We start from the raw sequence: 8,096 nt of genomic DNA, 5'->3' as shown, positions 1-8,096 counted from the left end.
AAAAAAAAAAAAATTGAATCTACAAGGGCCATCTGTAAAAATGAACAGTGAATGTACCTAGGATGTTAAGCAGACAGCCCATGTAGCCAGCATCCCCATTTCTGCAGAGATCTTGCTTCTCACTGCACTGGTGCCACCACGCTGAGGCTGGTGGAGGTATTCCTGAGCACATTAACTAGAGGAACTCAGTGCCAGGGTTAGTCAGAAAGGAGCAAAGCGTGAGTAGCACGTAAATTTCAAACTACAGAGCAAATCTGATCAACGATGGTAAGTTGTTGCAGGACTAGGTAGGTTTATAAGGGCTGATAGAGGAAGGTCACACCTGCTCTGGTCCCAGCCACCTCCTGCAGTCCCAGTATGTTGTGGGACACCGAGCAATTCTCCATTGTGCACCTAGCAGCACCATGGCCGTGTGTGATGGTCTTTTCACTGTGGTTTGGCACCTGCTTCCTAGATGCATCACTTGAACATCTGTATTCCTCCATTAGATGTTAAAAGCAAAGTGTTTTCTACTCTGTGGAGTTATTTAAGCTTTCCAGATTTACAGGTGGTGCAGCTGTGTTCCCACATGAGGGCCTTGGCACCCACAGAGTGCCAAGTAAGTTTAATTGGCACCTACATGGTTGCTGTTAGTATCAGAAATGTCTGCCAGGGTAGTTCCACGTTTTCTGTAGCAAAATCTTTATCCCACAGGACAGTTGCATGACTCATACAAGTCTTGATCCTTACTAATGCCCCAGAGAGCTTTGTTGTGGGGAATTGTTGATTTGTTTCTTTCAAGAGGGAAACAGGAAGGGTCATGTAGTGAATTTATACCAAGGTTGGATTATGCCCCGTAGACGTGTCTGCTGAGAACACGTCAGCCTGCTTTGCAGAGGACTCTTAAGGAAAATGGCTGTTCCCGAGCAGCTCATGGTTGGGAAACCAAGGGAAGGAGGGAGCAGCCACCTGTACCAGCTGCACAAACCACACACAAAGGAGAATCCCCTGTCGTAGCCCAACATCGTTCCTGTCCAGTAAGCATATATTTTTATTATGTCAGATACTATATTGCTAATATATTGTTGGCACTGAAGATATATTTTAAATATTATGTATGTGGAAGCTTTTTATAACACTAAATATATAGTATGCCTAATTTCTGTAGCCCTATGTTTTATAAAAAAAATAATTATTGAAATATTCCTGGTTATAGAGGTAGGTCTGATCAGTACTAGAGTAATGCTATGTGTATTCCTCAAGATGGGACGTGTTCCCTTTTTCTGTGCTTCTGCATACTCTTCTGTGTGGTCTCTACTTTGTTCCCCAAAGTTGACCACTTGTCATCAAAACAGCTGGTCAGCTGAGGGAGGTTACTTGTATGCAGGAATGACACCTCAGTCTGTCCTGTTCGCTGCCTTGCATGCAATTACCATGAATTAATTCCTTCTAGCAAGTATGCAAAGCAGTGATGTGCTGGCATTCACAGAAGGGATGCAGTGCTGTGAAAATAGCCTTATATTCCAGCTGTCCAGTGTTGTCTATTTGGTTTTTGTTTAATAGGCAGTTGATAAAGATGTCATCTGTAGCTGGAATAATGCCCAATATTTATGTTGTTCCTTCTTGTGATTCTTCTTGTAATCACTTGGGCAAATAACAGCCTTCGGTGCAACAAGCAACCTGCTTTTTTCTCCTCCATCCCTACAGGCATTGTCTGTTGTCAGTCTGAGCAGGTAACGTCACTGGACCAAAAAAAGGGAAAGCAACCATTTGTACTGAGTTCTTCAGTGTCTTTCACCTCTAACAGTGATGCTCCAAATGTGCTCACAAGATGGTATATGTAGCCTGAATATTTCTCAGAATTGGAATGTGCCTTTTTCAGTAGAACAGAAGTATTATTAGATGCGTGATCCTTGTAGTCCCTGGAGCTAAATTAATTTCTGGAGCCACTCTGAATTTGGCCTCAGCTGTGTTTTGTCTCCACTAGCAGAAGTGTTGTGTCCCAGGGACCAGAACTGGGTCAAGTACAGCCTGACTGAGTAACATACCTGAAACATTCTGCATCTTATTCTCAACGTATCTTTAAGTACATTGCTGAAGCCAGATTACTATTAGTGCCCTTACACTTCTGGTTTCTCCTCTTCTGCACTGCTGTAGTTTTTATCAGTTCCCAGTAATGATGGCCATGCATTAGAAAGAGAGGGAGATGCTGAAAGCTGCTCTGGTCCTGACTCTGCCCCTAAGCCATAACCAGAGCCCAGCTGCCATTGCCTGTGCCTCATGCCTGCCGTTTGCTCCTGGATTGCTGCTTCTCTTTTCCCCTTAAGATGCCATCCAGAGACCCAGCCAGGCTGAACTGCCAGCCCAGGGGAAACTCATGGAGTTCAATAAATCCAAGTGTAAGGTTTGACACTTGGGTCACAGCAAGCCCTGCTATCAGTGCAAGCTGGGGAACGTAAGGGTAGAGCACAGCCCTGCCAAAAAGGACTTGGGGTACTGGTGGATGGCAAATGGACGTGAGCCAGCAGTGTGCCCTCACAGGAAATGTGAGTTCACAGGCTGTGAACTAAAAGAGGGGAGATTTAGGTTGGATATGCGGAAGAGGTTTTTTGCAGTGAGGGCAATGAGGCAGTGGCACAGGGTGCCCAGAGATGAGGTGGATGCACCATGCCTGGAGGCACTCAAGGTCAGGCTGGATGGGACTCTGAGTACCTGATTTAGTGCAGGTGTCCCTGTTCAGTGCAGGGAGCTGGACCAGATGGCCTTTAAGGGTTCCTTCCAACTCAAACTCTTCTCTGATTGTAAGTCTGTTGCTACAATAGGAGGATTTGCCACATGACGCACAACAGCACCATTTCCTGTAGCTCTGATCGTAAATTCTGGCTGTGACAGAGCAGTTGCCTTTGTGAAACCATTTATTATCCTGTGTTTGTCTACGATCCCACTGGTAGCAGCCGGAGGTTTGTGTGCATCAATGCCCGGGGACCTCGGGGCTTTCCGTGGAGCTTTCAGTATCCATGCATGTGGCAGGCGACAGAGATGCAGTGACTGTGAGAGAGTCATCCTCTGCATGGAAATGTCTTTGGGTTTGCCTTTTATGTTCTTGGTGAACGTTAGTTTGTAAGCTTGCAAAGCCTCTCATCGCTCATAAATGAGGCTTGCAAAATATTGATGGCAAATACTTATTGCTACGGCTTTCTAAATAAAACATAGTATGCTGTTCTGATCTCATCTCGCCATCGATCCTCTTGCCAGGATGTGAAGGAAGCTGCTGCGTTTTCTGCTAAGTTACAGTTAGACTCTGTCAGTGCTATCAGCTGTGCACATTTTCTTGAAGCTGTGAATGTTTCAATAACATCTGCATTGTAAGTCTGACTGTTTCACTACTTACAAGCATTAATCTGCATTTTCATGCCAGCGTTTTCTAATAAAAGCCTTTCTAACATGCGCTTTAGGCAACCATCTGTTGAAAAATAGGAATATAATGAATGATGATGCAAAAAAAAAAAAAAAAGCAAACAACAATGTAATTTGTCTGTTGTCGTCAATGTACATTTTCCTGTATTTTTGAATGCATTGCAATACTGTGAGTGACTGTATGTTGAGTTGCAAACCTGAAGGTGCAGATATGCGAAGGTTCCAGCGCCACAGGCAGGACTTTGGCATTGCCTGGCTGCAGCACACGGTAAGAGCAGAGCATCTTCATGTCTGCGTGTGATCACTGCTAACACGGCAGCAGCTCATTGCTCGTGGGAGTGCCATGAAAGACTTGTGGGAAAGTGCTGCTGGTGTCAGTTGTGCAAACTAAAGCCATGCAGGTGGAGCGGCGGTGCGTCGCTTCTATTAAAAATGCTGTTATCCAATGGCAGTTTGTATTACGTTTTGTTGAATGGTTTTAAAGATTTGGGTTTTAATAATAAAAACTACATGTCTGTAGGGGGGTGTCCTCCTGTACGCCCAGTACGTATTTTTCTCTCACGGGACACTGTCAGTTTAATGATATACAGCCAGAAGACTGATGTAAGCACGCATCGATCTGCACAGGGGCTGCTAGACTGCTGAAGACATGGTAATGATTTCTTTCCATTGCTGATCTGGGGATGCTTGTCTGTTTGGTGTGGTGACATATACTTCTGTTTGTCCCTGGTGGGAATAAGAGTTCAGAAATACTCAACATGCTTCACCAGTATTATCTTGGAACAGTAAAAGCTGAAACCTTGTAGATGTCTTTTTTCTCTTGGGCATTTTTGCTTAAGTACTTCCAGGTAACGGGAATTACACTGAAGAACATACAAGCACTACTTTATTGTAGAGATATGAAAAATAAGCTTCTCCGTGTCCCTTTATCTCTGGTTTGTTGAAAACATCCATTCTGACACATGGAGAATTGCAGAATTAATTTTACTTGACTATATATATATGTATAAAGATACATATATGAAAATTTGGTCAGCTTCATCACATAGGGTATAATATATCCACCAGCACATCCCAAGACAAGCAACATTATTTTGCATACTTGCAGAAATGTGAAAAAATGTGAAAATATAGGTGTCTGTGTCTCGCTGCAGCACGTGCCAGGGCAGCTCTCAGCATGCAGCGAGGGAGCAGCCAGCACTGCTGCCTATGCAGGACGATGGCACTTCCACGGACAGAGGCCCAGCTGCTGCCCGGCGATGGACAGCTGTTGCAGCTCCTGGTTGGCACCTCTCACAGCACCAGGTTACACCAGCGGCTGCACGGTTTGGCACACAGCTGCATGCATTTGCTTTTGATGCATTTTTTAGTGTCAGATCTGCCGAAGTGGCTGTGTGCTGACCATTAGCACTGTCCGTGCTACATCTCTGGGATCTTCCTGAGTGTGATAGAGTGAGTGTGATGCAGCTCAGCATATAGACGTGGTTACTTTAGTACTCAAAGCCTTCAGATTATGAGATTAATTCTGTGGTCTCTGCTCATTTGTGCAGGCTCAGCAGAAGTGGAGGAGAAGAATGGCATCAAGACCTCTGCACGAGCAGAAGTTACTGACCTTGTGGTTCTCTTCCATTTTGAGTCAGAAAATGCATCTGAGATGGAAACACACAGAGAAACCGAGCAACGTGCTGGAGAAAGTGAGTCTTGTCCCTGTATTAGAGTGGGTTGCGGCTGGGAGCATTTTGGGATAGCCTGATTTGACCCGATTTAGCAAATTGCTCTGTGAAAAATGATGGTTTTAAGTCTCATTGCAGCACAGTGCTGCTGCTAGGTCCACTAAGCAGAGGCTTCCCAGGGACCACGAGTGCCCTTCTCAGAATTAACGAGTCATGTGCTGCCAGCAAGGAGCGTGGGTTTGGTTTCATTGTAACTCACAGCTTGAATAATTAATGCTGTGTTTTCAGCAGCAAACGAGTAGATGCGAGGCTTTTGGAAAGCAGAGTCTGAGCACTCCTTGAGGTCAGATAAAATAAACACTGGTAAAGTGCTTCCGCTGCTCGTGGAGCTCACACAGGGAACGCTAGATGTCAGTGAGGGCCAGCAGCTGGCAGGTTGTGGCAGCACGGCAAGGGGCAGGAGATGGCTGTATAGGATCAGATGTGGGAACTGCATAAGCAGAAATCCTGCATGCCTTTGTACACTGGAAAGCTGGCGATGCACGTAGCCCCGCTGTGTGGCTGGGAATGGCTGCAAACATAGGAGATGTGCCCCAGTCGGGTCCAGCATCACCTCCTCTCAGGAAGCAGCTCTGAAGCACAGATAGTGTGAGCTGAAGGAGTCTTTGCAGTTTATGTTGCAGTAGCCCCAGTGTATGCTATGTTGTGCAGGTAGCTCATTTGGGGTGGGGGTCAGCATGAGGAATGGGAGACATGTGAGACAGTGTCAAGAATAGTGACAGTTTGTTCTTTGTTTGGAAGAAGGGGAGGAGACAAAGTCACTCCCTTTCATTCCCTCTGTGCTTTGCTAACATTAGGCATTACAAACCCATAAGGCATTTTTATACCTGGAAGCTACTTGTTCAAGTCATTTCTTTGGTTTGTACCTTGGCTACAGTGAGATCAAGCTGCCTGCTGTATGTGAGATCCTGAAGTCCCTGGGGATGGTGTTTGGAATGGGATAAGCTTGAAGTCTCTTCAGTATTCCTGACCATTTGCAGTCATGTCACATGGCATGGCAGGGCAGCTTGGTGCTGGCATTTAGCAAAACCTTGCTGCAGTCTGTAGGTTAGTCTGGGAGGTGTGTGCTGGTATCTGTGTGCTTCCAGCGTGCAGCGGCCGCAGGAGTAAAACAACTGATACAGATAGACTTGATGGCTCTCAGTCACCTGATCCCTGTGTCTTCTTGTGCTCTCAGGGGCTTTGGTGCTACAGGGAATGTGGGGCACAGCTCTGCCCCGAATTCAGCATGGAAGGCAGTGGATGGGCACCATCAGCTTCCAGTCAGGTGTCTCAGTGACCACGAAGGAGTGTCAGTCTCACCCTTCTTCTTCTACACTTCAGCACTGAGCTCAGACTGCTTTTGTGAAACTGGCAGGGTTTTAACAGGGTGATTCAGGATGCCTTCCCCTGAATCAGTCTGTGGGTAGATCACCCCCGGAAGGTAGGAAATGAACTGAGGGTCTCCACGTTCTCAATGGATATCATTATTTATTTCCAGCCTGTTTTGCTTTCATGTCTTTCTCTGTCTAGTAGAAGCGTGCCCAGCTCCATCTGGTAGTGCAAGGGCTTTGTCAGTGCGGGGTTCTGGCTGGAGGTTCCCATGGAAGGGAGGTACCTCCTCACCACACAGAATAAGCTGTTGCATTTGGCTGTGAAATCCCCCTGGGAACTCATTTTGCTGCTCACCAGGGTTGTGTTTGTGTGATGTAGGCGGTTTCAGGTGCTGCATGCAGGAGTGTGGAGTAGCCGGTGTGGTATCGGGGTATTGTGTGCTCCTAATTCAGGATGAGAGCTGCTGGTAGGAGCTGGTGCTGATCTGCACTGCAGTGCTTCTGGTGGAAGAGGGGAGTCTTTCCTTTGCAAACCTGGCATGCTTTCAGATTTAACTGTTGGGAGGTTCATCCCAGCCAGCGGCCACAAAATGGGAGACGGGTCGCAGCACAGCAAAGCAGGGTTCTGTTCATTGAAGGCCCTTCTGATCTGAAGTCTAGCTGCAGCAGAAAATCGGCCTGGATGGTTACTGCCCTCACCCCTGGTAAAAGGAATCCACATAAAAAACGTAAGAATGAGGCTGTTCCGGTCAGCCTGAACACTCCTCACAAAACCCTGTGACCTTCCTTTCCTACACCACAGGCCTTGTTGTGGCTCCGTTCCCACTGTTTCCAAACCCAAGCTACAGGTTGGGCCTGCAGCTGAGGAGCACGAGAATGATAAAGCCACGCTGGATCCAAAAGCCACTACAGCCTGGTAGTGCAACAGCAAATATTTACAGTTAGCTGTTATTTTTACATTCTAAACATGGATTTTAGTTAAAAAGTCATTCCCATCTGTGACTGGTAAAACAGAGGCTTTTGTAATGGACATCTTTGTTTTTTGAGGTTTGTTTTTATTGTGCATATACGTCAGCAGCCATCCCAAGAGACCATCATGGTAATGGATCAAAACCAGGGTTTGTTGCAGTGTGAGCAACTATAAAACCGTGTGTTGCAGCTCTGTTGAGATGATGAGTGCATGCTGATAGACTCAGCCACGGTCTGGGTGTAAATCAGATCCTGTCTCTTGGGACTTTGTCAGAAGATCAGGTTTATCCGCTGAAACTCAGGGGCGTTTCCATCTGTTACTCTGCACTCAAATCTGCCTTATGTGGAAATTATATCCGCTTTGGCTTCTTCGAGTTGTATGGGGACAACCACTTTGACAGCGTACGTCAGGCCTTTGTCAGAACGCTGCTTTCAGCATCCCTCGGCGACTTGCTAGTAAGCAATTACTCATCTTGGGAGTCTTTTTGTGAAATATGAAATAACACCACCACAGGCTTTATATTGCTATGATGAGACAGAGGGATCTACAACAGCTCACATGCATTTCTCAGTTTGATTACTTGGATTGATTTACATTGAGACATCTAAAATAGAGGGGTGATATAACTGCCATGTGAAAGGGGAGCTTTACCAGGATTTTCTTTAAACTTTTCTGGGGGGGAAA

The 8,096-nt window shown here is 46.1% G+C and overlaps 1 protein-coding gene across 1 annotated transcript in view; it reads right to left on the bottom strand.

Annotated features, from left to right (window-relative positions):
- The window catches only part of LOC109370046, a 57,425-nt gene that overhangs the window by 47,113 nt on the left and 2,216 nt on the right, over positions 1-8,096 (bottom strand). The window lies entirely within an intron of this gene.

Source organism: Meleagris gallopavo, chromosome 15, assembly GCF_000146605.3.
Source record: "Meleagris gallopavo isolate NT-WF06-2002-E0010 breed Aviagen turkey brand Nicholas breeding stock chromosome 15, Turkey_5.1, whole genome shotgun sequence".
Lineage (NCBI taxonomy): Eukaryota > Metazoa > Chordata > Aves > Galliformes > Phasianidae > Meleagris > Meleagris gallopavo.
Note: the sequence above shows the minus strand (reverse complement) of the source record. Positions and strands in the feature narration are given on the sequence as shown.